General features: G+C 39.1%; 1 non-coding gene across 1 annotated transcript; it reads left to right on the top strand.

Annotated features, from left to right (window-relative positions):
* Positions 1-8,537: 8,537 nt before the first annotated feature.
* TRNAE-UUC (transfer RNA glutamic acid (anticodon UUC)) lies at positions 8,538-8,609 on the top strand. Its single transcript has one exon. It is a non-coding gene; the product is annotated as a tRNA-Glu (tRNA).
* Positions 8,610-15,118: the final 6,509 nt, after the last annotated feature.

Here is a 15,118-nt window from a genome sequence, read left to right as displayed (position 1 = left end):
GACCTCTCAAACCTTTTCTGATCTCTTGCTCCCCCCCGTGTCTACCTGCAGAACTACAGCCCTAATATGCTGTTCTCTATTCTCAGAAGCTTCCAAACTCTGGTGCTGGTCCCATCAGTGTTCTGAGTCAGGCAAGAGAGAAACTAGTCCCTCTGGCAGTCCCAGACAAGTCAGAATGTTGGACATATGGTCCATTTTTATTCCTTCTGGAGGGAGGAGCTCCAGTATGGAGGGTTTCCTCCTGGTTACTCTGTACTATGCAGAACAGGGGGAGTGACATGAATGAGTAAACAAAAATGCCACGAATTTTCCTACCCTTTCACTGGAATCCCTCTTGTTTTTATAAGGGCCTAGTTGCTGTAGCTTCTCAACTGGTATCTAGAGTTCTCACAGAGGTATTCTGGTCTGTGTGTTATTGTTAACGCAGTGTCTCTGTGGGGAAAGGAGGGCCTGTAGCTTCCTAGTCCACCATCCTGTACCCTTTGCCAATTTTATTTTAAGTGTGAGTCCCCCTTCTGCCTCAGACCTTCAGTTCCTCTTTGCAGAGACAATCACTGTGGTGGTTTTTTTTTTTTTAATATTTATTTATTTGGCTGCACCGGGTCTTGGTTGCAGCACGTAGGATCGTTAGTTGTGGCATGTGGGATCTTCAGTTGCAGCATGCGAACTCTTAGTTGCAGCATGTGGGAACTAGTTCCCTGACCAGGGATCAAACCTGGGCCCCCTGCACTGGGAGTGTGGAGTCTTAGCCACTGGAACACCAGGGAAGTCCTCTTGTTCCCTTTGCCCTTTTTTTTTAAAAAAAAAAACATCTTTATTGGAGTATAATTGCTTTACAATGGTATGTTAGTTTCTGCTGTATAACAAAGTGAATCAGTTATACATATACATATGTCCCCATATCTCTTCCCTCTTGCATTTCCCTCCCTCCCACCCTCCGTATCCCACACCTCTAGGTGGTCAAAAAGCACCGATCTGGGCTTCCCTGGTGGCGCAGTGGTTGAGAGTCCGCCTGCCGATACAGGGGACACGGGTTCGTGCCCTGGTCCGGGAAGATCCCACACGCCGCGGAGCGACTGGGCCCGTGAGCCATGGCCACTGAGCCTGCGCATCCGGAGCCTGTGCTCCGCAACAGGAGAGGCCACAACAGTGAGAGGCCCACGTACCGCAAAAAAAAAAAAAAAAAAAAAAGCACCGATCTGATCTCCCTGTGCTATGCGGCTGCTTCCCAGTACCTATCTATTTTATGTTTGGTAGTGTATATATGGCCCTGCCACTCTCTCACTTTGTCCCAGCTTACCCTTCCCACTCCCCGTATTCTCAAGTCCATTCTCTAGCAGGTATGCATCTTTATTCCTGTCTTGCCCCTAGGTTCTTCATGACCATTTTTTTTCTTAGATTCCATATATATGTGTTAGCATATGGTATTTGTTTTTCTCTTTCTGACTTACTTCACTCTGTATGACAAACTCTAGGTCCATCCACCTCACTACAAATAACTCAATTTCGTTTCTTTTTATGGCTGAGTAATATCCCATTGTATATATGTGCCACATCTTCTTTATCCATTCATCTGTCGATGGACACTTAGGTTGCTTCCATGTCCTGGCTATTGTAAATAGAGCTGCAATGAACATTGTGGTACACGACTCTTTTTGAATTATGGTTTTCTCAGGGTATATGCCCACTAGTGGGATTGCTGGGTCATATGGTAGTTCTATTTTTAGTTTTTTAAGGAATCTCTATACTGTTCACCATAGTGGCTGTATCAATGTACATTCCCACCAACAGTGCAAGAGGGTTCCCTTTTCCCCACACCCTCTCCAGCAATTAATGTTTGTAGATTTTTTTATGATGGCCATTCTGACCGGTGTGAGATGATATCTCATTGTACTTTTGACTTGCATTTCTCTAATGATTAATGATGTTGAGCATTCTTTCATGTGTTTGTTGGCAATCTGTATATCTTCTTTGGAGAAATGTCTATTTAGGTCTTCTGCCCATTTGTGGATTCGGTTGTTTGTTTGTTTTTTGATATTGAGCTGCATGAGCTGCTTGTAAATTTTGGAGATTAATCCTTTGTCAGTCGCTTCATTTGCAAATATTTTCTCCTATTCTGAGGGTTGTCTTTTGGTCTTGTTTATGGTTTCCTTTGCTGTGCAAAACCTTTTAAGTTTCATTAGGTCCCATTTGTTTATTTTCGTTTTTATTTCCATTTCTCTAGGAGGTGGGTCAAAAAGGATCTTGCTGTGATTTATGTCATAGACTATTCCTCCTATGTTTTCCTCTAAGAGTTTGATAGTGTCTGGCCTTACATTTAGGCCTTTAATCCATTTTGAGTTTATTTTTGTGTATGGTGTTAGGGAGTGTTCTCATTTTATTCTTTTACATGGAGCTGTCCAGTTTTCCCAGCACCACTTATTGAAGACGCTGTCTTTTCTCCACTGTATATTCTTGCCTCCTTTGTCAAATTAAGGTGACTATATGTGCATGGGTTTATCTCTGGGCTTTCTATTCTGTTCCATTGATCTATATTTCTGTTTTTGTGCCAGTACCATACTGTCTTGATTACTGTAGCTTTGTAGTATAGTCTGACATCAGGGAGCCTTATTCCTCCAGCTCCGTTTTTCTTTTTCAAGATTGCTTTGGCTACTGGGGTTTTTTGGGTTTCCATACAAATTGTGAACTTTTTTGTTCTAGCTCTGTGAAAAATGCCAGTGGTAGTTTGATAGGGATTGCATTGAATCTGTAGATTGCTTTGGGTAGTAGAGTCATTTTCACAATGTTGATTCTTCCAATCCAAGAACATGGTATATCTCTCCATCTATTTGTATCATCTTTAATTTCTTTCATCAGTGTCTTATAATTTTCTGCATACAGGTCTTTTGTCTCCTTAGGTAGGTTTATTCCTATTTTTTTCTTTTTGTTGCAGTGGTAATTGGGAGTGTTTTCTTAATTTCACTTTCAGATTTTTCATCATTAGTGTATAGGAATGCAAGAGATTTCTGTGCATTAATTTTGTATCCTGCTACTTTACCAAATTCATCAATTAGCTCTAGTAGTTTTCTGGTAGCATCTTTAGGATTCTCTATGTATAGTATCATGTCATCTGCAAACAGTGACAGCTTTACTTCTTCTTTTCCAATATGGATTCCTTTAATTTCTTTTTCTTCTGATTGCTGTGGCTAAAACTTCCAAAACTATGTTGAATAATAGTGGTGAGAGTGGGCAACCTTGTCTTGTTCCTGATCTTACTGGAAATGGTTTCAGTTTTTCACCATTGGGGACAATGTTGGCTGTGGGTTTGTCATATATGGCCTTTATTATGTTGAGGTAAGTTCCCTCTATGCCTACTTTCTGCAGGGTTTTTATCATAAATGGGTATTCAATTTTGTCAAAAGCTTTCTCTGCATCTATTGAGATGATCATATGGTTTTTCTCCTTCAATTTGTTAATATGGTGTATCACATTGATTGATTTGCGTATATTGAAGAATCCTTGCATTCCTGGGATTAATCCCACTTGATTATGGTGCATGATCCTTTTAATGTGCTGTTGGATTCTGTTTGCTAGTATTTTGTTGAGGATTTTTGCATCTATGTTCATCAGTGATATTGGCCTGTAGTTTTCGTTCTTTGTGACATCTTTGTCTTGTTTTGGTATCAGGGTGATGGTGGCCTTGTAGAATGAGTTTGGGAGTGTTCCCCCCTCTGTTATATTTTGGAAGAGTTTGAGAAGGATAGGTGTTAGCTCTTCTCCAAATGTCTGATAGAATTCGCCTGTGAAGCCATCTGGTCCTGGGCTTTTGTTTGTTGGAAGATTTTTAATCACAGTTTCAATTTCAGTGCTTGTGATTGGTCTGTTCATATTTTCTATTTATTCCTGGTTCAGTCTCAGAAGGTTGTGCTTTTCTAAGAATTTGTCCATTTCTTTCAGGTTGTCCATTTTATTGGCATAGAGTTGCTTGTAGTAATCTCTCATGATCCTTTGTATTCCTGCAGTGTCAGTTGTTACTTCTCCTTTTTCATTTCTAATTCTATTGATTTGAGTCTTCTCCCGTTTTTTCTTGATGAGTCTGGCTAATGGTTTATCAATTTTATCTTTTCAAAGAACCAGCTTTTAGTTTTATTGATCTTTGCTATCATTTCCTTCATTTATTTTTCATTTATTTCTGATCTGATCTTTATGATTTCTTTCCTTCTGCTAACTTTGGGGGTTTTGGTTCTTCTTTCTCTAATTGCTTTAGGTGTAAGGTTAGGTTGTTTATTTGAGATGGCTCTTGTTTCTTGATGTAGGATTCTATTGCTATGAACTTCCCTCTTAGAACTGCTTTTGCTGCATCCCATAGGTTTTGGGTCGTTGTGTTTTCATTGTCTTTTGTTTCTAGGTATTTTTTGATTTCCTCTTTGATTTCTTCAGTGATCTCTTGGTTATTAAGTAGTGTATTGTTTAGCCTCCATGTGTTTGTATTTTTTACAGATTTTTTTTCCTGTAATTGATATCTAGTTTCATAGTGTTGTGGTCGGAAAAGATACTTGATACGATTTCAATTTTCTTAAATTTACCAAGGCTTGATTTGTGACCCAAGATATGATCTATCCTGAAGAATGTTCCAAGAGCACTTGAGAAGAATGTGTATTCTGTTGTTTTGGGATGGAATGTCCTATAAATATCAATTAAGTCCATCTTGTTTAATGTATCATTTAAAGCTTGTGTTTCCTTATTTATTTTCATTTTGGATGATGTGTCCATTGGTGAAAGTGGGGTGTTAAAGTCCCCTACTATGATTGTGTTACTGTTGATTTCCCCTTTTATGGCTGTTAGTATTTGCCTTATGTATTGAGGTGCTCCTATGTTGGGTGCATAAATATTTACAATTGTTATATCTTCTTCTTGGATTGATCCCTTGATCATTATGTAGTGTCCTTCTTTGTCTCTTGTAATAGTCTTTGTTTTACAGTCTATTTTGTCTGATATGAGAATTGCTACTCCAGCTTTCTTTTGATTTCCATTTGCATGGAATATCTTTTTCTGTCCCCTCACTTTCAGTCTGTATGTGTCCCTAGGTCTGAGGTGGGTCTCTTGTAGACAGCATATATACAGGTCTTGTTTTTGTATCCATTCATCCAGTCTATGTCTTTTGGCTTGAGCATTTAATCCATTTACATTTAAGGTAATTATCAATATGTATGTTCCTATTACCATTTTCTTAATTATTTTGGGTTTGTTCTTGTAGGTCTTTTCGTTCTCTTGTGTTTCTTGCCTAGAGAAGTTCCTTTAGCATTTGCTGTAAAGCTGGTCTGGTGGTGCTGAATTCTCTTAGCTTTTGCTTGTCTGTAAACGTTTTAATTTCTCTGTCAAATCTGAATGAGATCCTTGCTGGGTACAGTAATCTTGGTTGTAGGTTTTTCTCCTTCATCACTTTAAATATGTCCTGCCACTCTCTTCTGGCTTGCAGAGTTTCTGCTGAAAGATCAGCTGTTAACCTTATGGGGATTCCCTTGTGTGTTATTTGTTGTTTTTCCCTTGCTGCTTTTAATATGTTTTCTTTGTATTTAATTTTTGATAGTTTGATTAATATGTGTCTTGGCGTGTTTCTCCTTGGATTTATCCTGTATGGGACTCTCTGTTCTTCCTGGACTTGATTAACTATTTCCTTTCCCATATTAGGGAAGTTTTCAACTATAATCTCTTCAAATATTTTCTCAGTCCCTTTCTTTTTCCCTTCTTTTTCTGGGACCCCTATAATTCGAATGTTGGTGCATTTAATGTTGTCCCAGAGGTCTCTGAGACTGTCCTCAATTCTTTTCATTTTTTTTTCTTTATTCTGCTCTGCAGTAGTTATTTCCACTCTTTTATCTTCCAGGTCACTTGTCCATTCTTCAGCCTCAGTTATTCTGCTATTGATCCCTTTTTGAGAATTTTTAATTTCATTTATTGTGTTGTTCATCACTGTTTGTTTGCTCTTTAGGTCTTCTAGGTTCTTGTTAAACGTTTCTTGTATTTTTTCCATTCTATTTCCAAGATTTTGGATCATCTTTTCTATCATTATTCTGAATTATTTTTCAGGTAGACTGCCTATTTCCTCTTCATTTGTTAGGTCTGGTGGGATTTTATCTTGCTCCTTCATCTGCTGTGTTTTTCTCTATCTTCTCATTTTGCTTAAATCACTGTGTTTGGGGTCTCCTTTTTGCAGGCCACAGGTTCTTAGTTCCCCTTGTTTTTGGTGTCTGTCCCCAGTGGCTAAGGTTGGTTCAGTGGGTTGTGTAGGCTTCGTGGTGGAGGGGACTGGTGCTTGTGTTCTGGTGGATGAGACTGGATCTTGTCTTTCTGGTGGGCAGGACTGCATCTGGTGGTGTGTGTTTTGGAGTGTCTGCATCCCTGTGGCTCTGCTCTCCTCCACGGCCCCGAAGCTTCCCCCCTCCGCCACCCACAGTCTCCACCCACGAAAGGGCTTCCTAGTGTGTGGAAACTTTTCCTCCTTCACACCTCCCTCCCAGAAGTGCAGGTCCTGTCCCTATTCTTTTGTCTCTGTTTTTTCTTTTTTCTTTTGCCCTATCCAGGTATGTGGGGAGTTTCTTGCCTTTTGGGAGGTCTGATGTCTTCTGCCAGTGTTCAGTAGGTGTTCTGTAGGAGTTGTTCCACATGTAGACGTATTTCTGATGTATTTGTGGGGAGGAAGTTGATTTCCACGTCTTACTCTTCCACCATCTTGAAGCTCCCTCCTTTTGCCCATTTTTTAGTCGGGTTTTTTAAATCATTCAGTTGTAGGAGTTCATTATATCCTCTACATATTAACCCCTTATCAGATACATGACTTACAAATATTTCTCCCTTTCCATGGGGATTCCTTTTCAATCTGTTTTGTGTCCTTTCATGCACAGAAGTTTTAAATTTTGATATAGTGCAATTTATACTTTTTTAAAAATTTTGTTGCCTTCATTTTTGGTGTCAGATCCTAGAAATCATTGCTAAATCCATTCTTTTACTTTTAAACTATTTGTGTTTTTATATTTAAAGTGTGTTTCTTGTAGGAAACTTAGAGCTGGGCCTTGGTTTTAAATCCACTCTCTGAGAATCTCTGAGTTAATTGGGGTGCAACCTCAATGGTGTATTTGCCCCGTTTATTTTTTTCTCCTTTTTTGCCTTATTTTTTATTAATTCCATGTTGTATATGATTTCACTTTTTTACTTTTGTTGCTTTTATTAGCATTAGCTTTCTTTTGTTATTTTAAGGTTGCTTTAGAGTTTACAGTATACATTTTTAAGTTATCACAGTCTACCTTAATGTGATATTATACCATTTCATATATTATATGAGAACCTTACAATAGTACATTTCCATTTCGTCTCTCCTAGCCTTTATGTTATTTTTGTTATGCATTTTATTTTACATATATTTTAAACCCTACACTAGATTGTTAATATTATTTTAACAGTCAATTAAATTTTAGATATTTAAATAACAAGAAAAAATCATATATATGTATATCTCCTTGTTGTAACCATTTCCGGTGTTCTTTTTTCCTTTGTATAAATCTACATTGCCATCTATCATTTTCTTTCTGCCTGAAGAAATTCCTTTAACACTTCTTATAGTATGTGTCAGCTAATGATGCATTATTTCAGCTTTTGTATAGCTGAATAAGTATTTCACCTTCTTTCTTGATATTGTTAAAAACAAGACAACAGGTCACAAATGGAGTCACTTATGCTAAGCCCCATGTCACCAAACCGAGACTTAATTAGCTTCAGCTTTCCCAGAAATGGAATCTTAAACCAGTCAGTCAGGAATTACCTGATCAGCACTAGTGAGGTCATCTTCCTGACAGACCCTGCCTTCCCCTAAAGGAAAGTGACCTTGCCACAACCAATTTCCTTGTTCCTGCTCCTTTCTGCCTATAAAAGTCTTTCATTTTGTACAGCTCCTCAGAGCTCCTTTCTATCTACTAGATGGGATGCTGCCCAATTCATGAATCATTGAATAAAGCCAATAAGATCTTTAAATTTTACTCAGTTGATTTTTGTTTTTTAACAATATTTTCACTCGGTATAAAATTCTAGGTTGGGGCTTCCCTGGTGGTGCAGTGGTTGAGAATCTGCCTGCTAATGCAGGGGACATGGGTTCGAGCCCTGGTCTGGAAGGATCCCACATGCCGCAGAGCAACTAGGCCCGTGAGCCACAACTACTGAGCCTGTGCGTCTGGAGCCTGTGCTCTGCAACAAGAGAGGCCGCGATAGTGAGAGGCCCGCACACCGTGATGAACAGTGGCCCCCGCTTGCCACAACTAGAGAAAGCCCTCACACAGAAACGAAGACCCAACACAGCAAAAATAAATTAATTAATTAATAAACTCCTACCCCCAAAATCTTCTTTAAAAAAAAAAATTCTAGGTTGATAATCATTTTTTTAATTTCAAGACTTTAAAGGTTTTGCTCCTCTGTCATCTTACATTATTTCTGATATGAGATCTACTATCATCCTTTTATGTAACCTATGTCTTGTTCTGGTTGCTTTTAAGATTTTCTTGGGGAATTCCCTGGTGGTCCAGTGGTTAGGACTTGGCACTTTCATTGCCATGGCCCGGGTTCAAACCCTGGTTGGGGAACTAAGATCTCACTTCCCACAAGCCACGCAGCGCAGCCAAAAATATATATATATTTTTTTCTCCTCATTGTGAGCAACTTAATCATATATACCTTTAATCATATATGTGAGGTAGAGCAGGTGGAAGTCTTGTGACATTCAGGTAGGGAGAGGAGATCTCATGATGCTCAGCAGAGGAAGGGAGGGTAGACCTTGGAGTCTCTAGTTAGCAAAATCTAAAAATTTTATTTGGAAGGACGTGTTGATAACATACATTTCAAAGAGTCACAATATTTGTCCAATAAAATATTAAAGAACTAAAAACAAAAGAGGGACTTTCTTGGTGGTCCAGTGGGTAAGACTCTGTGCTCCCAATGCAGGGGGCCTGGTTCGATCCCTGGTCGGGGAACTAGATCCCACATGCATGCTACAACTAAGAAAACATGCCACAACAAAGATCCTGTGTACCGCAACTAAGACCCAGCGCAGCCAAAATTAATTAATTAATTAAAATAAAAACAAAACAAAAAAATCATACATGCCTTGGTGTAGTGTTCTTCAATTTTTTGTGTGTGCTTGAGGTTCTTTGAGCTTCTTAGATCTGTGGGTTTATAGTTTTCATGAAATTTGGGGAAATTTTCAACTATTTTCTGTACTCCCTTCATTTGGGAACTCCAATTACACAAATACAGTTTTCTCACAGCTCAGTGATGCTTTGTTCATTTCTTTGGATGTTTTTTCTTCTGAGTGTGTCATTTTGGATAGTTTCCATTGCTACAGTTTCAAGTTTACTAATTTTTTTCTTGTGCAATGTCTAATTTACTGTTAGTCCCATCCAGTATATTTTTATTTCAAATTGCATATTTCTCAACTCCAGATATTTGATTTCTTTTTATATTATACATGTCTTAACTTTTGAAGATATGGAGTTATAACTGTTTTAATAGTTATAGTAACTGTTTTAATGCCTTTGCTGCTAATTCCAACATCTGTGTTATTTGGGGGCTGCTTTTGATTGGTTGATTTTTTTCATCTCATTATGAGTTATGTTTTCCTGCTTCTTTGCATGCCTAGAAATTTTTGATTGGATACACAACACTGAGAATTTTAACTTGTTGAGTGCTAGTTGTTTCTGTAATCCTACAAATATTATTGAACTTTTTTCCTCAGAAACACTTAAGTTACACGGAAGCAGTTGAATCCTTTAGGATCTTGCTTTTATGATATCTTAGGTGGATTGAGAGCAGTGTTCAGTCTGAGTCTAAATATCCTCCACTACCTAGGCAAGAACCTCAGTATTCTATCCAATGTTCCATGTTTTACCAGTCTGGATAAAGGGAACAGGCACTATTTCCACGTCTATTTGTGTTCCAATCCTTTTGTGTGATTAATTCCTTAGCTTTGGGTAGTTTCTTCACATGTGTGAGCACATCAGTACTTAAGGGAACCCTCTGCAGGTCTCTGGAGTTATATATATGTATATATGTATATATATTGATAGGTATCTATATCTATATATAGATATAGATATAGATCTTACTCTGTCTTCCAAATCATAGCTGCCTTAGTTTCCGCAGATTCTTCACTCCATCTCCTCAACTCATAGAGTTTTTCAGGTTCCACCTTGTTCCCTCTCCTTATACTATGTCCTGGAAACTCCAGACAGCATGCTGAGCAAACATGGGGCTCACCTCATTTGTTTCCCATTTCTTAGGGATCACTGTCCTTCATTTCTTGATGTCCAGTGACTTGAAAACTATTATTTCATATCTGTTGTCCATTTGTAAAAGTGTAGTTTTCTTTTTCTGATAAGAGAGTAAATCCAGTCCCTGCTATTACCACCTTGGCCAGTAGCGGAAATCTACCTCCTTTTTTGTTAAATTTTATTTCAAAGTATGCCAATCAGGCTTCAATCAAAGTAGCAGGACTACACTGTGTATGTGTGTGTGTGTGTGTGTGTGTGTGTACGTGTGCACACGTGCACACATGTAAGTGTGCATGTGAGTGTATGTGTGTAATTTTTAAGGGATTTGTTACAGAGATTTTACCTTACAGAATTGTGGGAACTAGTTAAGAAATCTCTGTAAGGCTGTTTTCTTCACATCTGATGCTGGAACTTGAAGTCCACAGTGCAGATAGTCAGGAAGGCAAGATGGAAATAGATGTAAAGTGGGAGAGAACAAAAACAAACTGGAACCCACAAGCATGAGCTAGCGCTCCCAAGGACGAACTGAAACCTGCGTCAGTTTCTTGTTTCCTCCGACCCTGATAGAATGGGCATCCAGTAGAGGCCAAGACACCATCTCAAAACTAAACTTACACACCTGACCCAAGAGTCAGAGGAGTTAAAGGAGAATCCAGGGGAAGGTGGGGGCAGTTCCAAACCCAGTTGCTGCCTTGTGCCAATGAGGTGAGTCAGCAGAAAAACAGCAACGTGATCAAGCTACAAAATGGCTACTGCTTCACTTCTGTCCTCTGAGTCTCCACAATAATCTCTCTTGTGTCCCACCCTAGCTGGAAACTTAAAGGGAAAGGAATTCTGGGAAATGTAGCTGAACCTAAAGAAATTAATGCATTATAAACCTACCGTGAAGTATTTTATAATCTAAGTCATTTTGGTGAATGAAGTACTTCCTCCATTTCTATTTATACTCGTTTATTCCTACTATAAAGAAAATTTAACTTTTAAATATTTACTCTGTATCCAACAACCTTAATGATGCTATTAATTGTATTAGTATTTATTAGTGTCTCTTGGATTTTCTGGGTATATCACACCAGAAAAAGTTACGGTTCTTTTTTCAATATTTATTATGTTAAACCATTTTATTCCTTTATTGCATTTATTAGAATATCTAAGAATATGTGGAATAATAATTATAATAGCATTCCTGTGTAATGCTTGGTTATCTGGGAAATGCTTTTAGTGTTTCATTCTTTAGAATGATATTTGTTGTTAGTTTTTAGTAAGGAGCCTTTAGGTAGGTGCTTTCTAATCCTCTTTTACCTTGCGTTTTTATTAGAGACAGTTACTGGATTTTATAAAAGCATTTAAAGTATATTATTAATATGTCCTATGATGTTCTTCTTTAATTCATTTTGTTATGAATTACAAGTATAGATTTATTTATGTTGAACAACCTTTGTATTCCCTTTATATATCCAAAATGATAATAATGGATTATATCTTCAGTTCAGAATTATTTTGACTGCAAGTAACAGAAAGCTTAATTAAAAATAGCCTCAACCATAAAGACATTGAATTATTCAGCAACACTAGAAGTCTGGAGCAGGTGGTTACAAGGTCTTTTGAGAGGCTGAATAAACTCATCAAGGAACCAGCTATCTCACTTTTCCATACTGCCATCAGAAGTATGCTCTAATAGAGTCGAATCCCTTTTACAATGTTTGACTGCTGACAGCTTTTAAGCTTCATCCTCCCTCTTCCCTTTGTGCCTCACATCTTGGCAAGCTGATAAGAAAGCCTGGGTTCTCCTTCCTTTGGCACCAGCCATAGATTCAACCCCCCAGGCCCCATCCCATGCACAGGAACCTTCACTCCAGCCCACCCCCTGACCACCATAAAAACCCCAAGCCAGTCTTCTTTCCTTGCTCTCTCAAGTCATTTCAGATCAGTTTGGGATGCCTGCCCTGGTTGCCCCAGAAAGCCTCATTATGTAAGCAATAAACCTTTCATATCCTCTAGATATGTGTCAGTCTTGACATCAAAACCAAATTTGGGGTGGGGGTCCATTCTGTTTCTGTAGGGCGTCCACAACTGGTACTGTGAGCAGAATGCTGAGACAGTGACCACCACCACCAGGGGTCTGTCTTCTCTTGCTTTGACTTGCTAACTGACTCTGATGCCTGCTGGCTAGCTTGCGCTTTGAGCTGTGCTGCTTTGTGCTGCATTTGCTGAGTCCTACTGAGCCTCTGTTATTGATTTAACTGGCTTAAGTCAGAAGTTTCAGTAATTAATTGGCATTTAGGGATAGAAGTATAGGATCAGGGCCCTCCTTAAAGTGACCCTGGGTTGTGTCTTGGCCCAGACCTATCTGTGCGTCTTAGAATGAATCATCTGTCTTGATTCTAGCACAAGCTTTGACTAATGCTAGGCTCAGGAGAAAGAGATCATTTGGTTGTGTGTCTCAACAGCAGTACCTACTGTTCTATAGAGCAGTCATGGGAAAGACTACACCCTGTGCAATATACAGGCCCATTGGGTGGTTGCTCATGTGAAGGAAGATCATTCACTATTTGAAAAGAAGTTACTACCTGAATTTTTTTAAGATTTTATTTATTTATTTATCTATTTATGTTTGGTGCGTTGGGTCTTCGTTGCTGCACGCGGGCTTTCTCTAGTTGCGGCTGGGGGGGGCTACTCTTCGTTGCAGTGCGCAGGCTTCTCATCGCGGTGGCTTGTCTTGTTGCAGAGCATGGGCTCTAGGCACGCAGGCTTCAGTAGTTGTGGCTCGCGGGCTCTAGAGCACAGGCTCAGTAGTTGTAGCACATGGGCTTAGTTGCTCCGCGGCATGTGGGATCCTCACGGGCCAGGGCTCGAACCCGTGTCCCCTGCATTGGCAGGTGGATTCTTAACCACTGCACCACCAGGGAAGTCCCACTTGAATATTTTAATTATTGAATCCAGATACCTAAAGGCAGAGGGCTCACTAGGACCCTGCAAGATGCTTTTTTTGCTGTTGCTGTTGCTCCTGCTGCTGCTGCTTATGCCACAACAAAGATCCTGATCCACAGGGTTATAGGGAAAATCACCAATTGTACCCTCATGGCACAACAAAGGGGTAAATTCAAAGTCAACTTTGGGGATGTAATGTACAACATAGGGAATATAGTCAATAATATTGTAATAACTTTGTATGGTGACAGATGTTAACTAGACTTACCATGGTGATCATTTTGTAATGTATAAAAATATCAAATCACTATGTTGTATACTTGAAACTAACAAATATTGTAAGTCAATTATACTTCAATAAAAATTATTTTAAAGAATCAGTAATGTTTCAGGCCAAAAAAAATATAATCATCCTCATCAGTTTGAAAAAAAAAAAAGCTCAACTTAAGCCTGAGGTCTTTAAGCTCTATAAAGTAACCCTTGCTATGGGAGAGACCCTAACACTGATGATGCTTGTCTGAGGCTCTCTGGAGGAAGAAATGTATAAATACAAGCAGGGTAGAGAGAACTTCGCCAAAGTATATCCAGTAATCATGAAAAAAGGAAAGACAGAAAGCAAGCAAGGAAGGAAAGAAGGAAAGAAGGAAGGGAGGGAGGAATCTGGATACAGGGGAGGAAATAAAATAATGAAACAGAGGTCCACAATTTGAGCCAACTGGAAATCCGAAATTTACTAAAAGTATTTATAAAACAAAAAGATTGGGACTTCCCTGGTGGCACAGTGGTTAAGAATCTGCCTGCCAAGGCAGGGGACACGGGTTCGAGCCCTGGTCTGGGAAGATCCCACAAGCCATGGAGCAACTAAGCCCATGTGCCACAGCTACTGAGCCTGTGCTCTAGAGCCCACGAGCCACAACTACTGAGCCCGCGTGCCACAACTACTGAAGCCTGTGCGCCTAGAGCCTGTGCTCTGCAACAAGAGAAGCCATCGCAATGAGAAGCCTGCGCACCGTGAGTAAGAGTAGCCCCGCTCAAGGCAACTAGAGAAAGCCCGTGTGCAGCAATGAAGGCCCAACGCAGTCAAAAATAAATAAATAAATAAAAATTTTTACAAAAGTGTGCTGATTCGCTTTTGCACCTCTACAACATAGTTTCTGAATTAATTTTAACATCTGCTGAAATGCACCAATTGGCAAAACTTGATGGCCTTAATCAAGAGTTGGGCTCAAATTACAGTAATACCTGAGGATTCTTCTAAATTTGAACAACACAGCCCCACTAATCTTAGGGGGAATTACTGTAATATAAAGTAGAAGACAAACAGTTATGCCTCACCTTAACTATCAGAAAAATAGCCTTTCCTAAATTCTCCATGATGGTAGCACCCATTGCCCTAAAATATCCCATAGTGGGGGCATGGATGCACTGACCCAATGGGTAATAAGTTAAAACTAAATCTGTGGCAGACATTGAGAACATACTTGTGGTTGCCAAGGGAGGGGGGAGGGAAGGATTGGGAGTTTAGGATTAGCGGATGCAAACTGGCAAATATAGAATGGATAAACAACAAGGTCCTACTGTATAGCTCAGGAAACTATATTCAATATCCTGTGATAAACCATAATGGAAGAGAATATAAAAAATAATATATGTATATGTATAACTGAATCACTTTGCTGTACAGCAGAAATTAACGCAGCACTGTAAATCAACTATCCTTCAAGTAAAAAAACCCTAAATCTGTGGCACTTACAAATTGGCTTTTAAAAATGGGACCACATGGACCTTCTCCCCTCCCCATCCCTGTTAAAACAGCTAATAAGGTCCAATGTAAATTTAAATAGGGGCTTCAAGAATTGAAACCCATTATACAGGACCTATTTAAAGAAGGAGTG

The sequence above is a fragment of the Globicephala melas genome, chromosome X, assembly GCF_963455315.2.
Source record: "Globicephala melas chromosome X, mGloMel1.2, whole genome shotgun sequence".
NCBI classification, from domain to species: Eukaryota; Metazoa; Chordata; class Mammalia; order Artiodactyla; family Delphinidae; genus Globicephala; species Globicephala melas.
The sequence above is the reverse complement of the archived record's forward strand: the minus strand, read 5'-3'. Positions and strand labels throughout refer to the sequence as shown.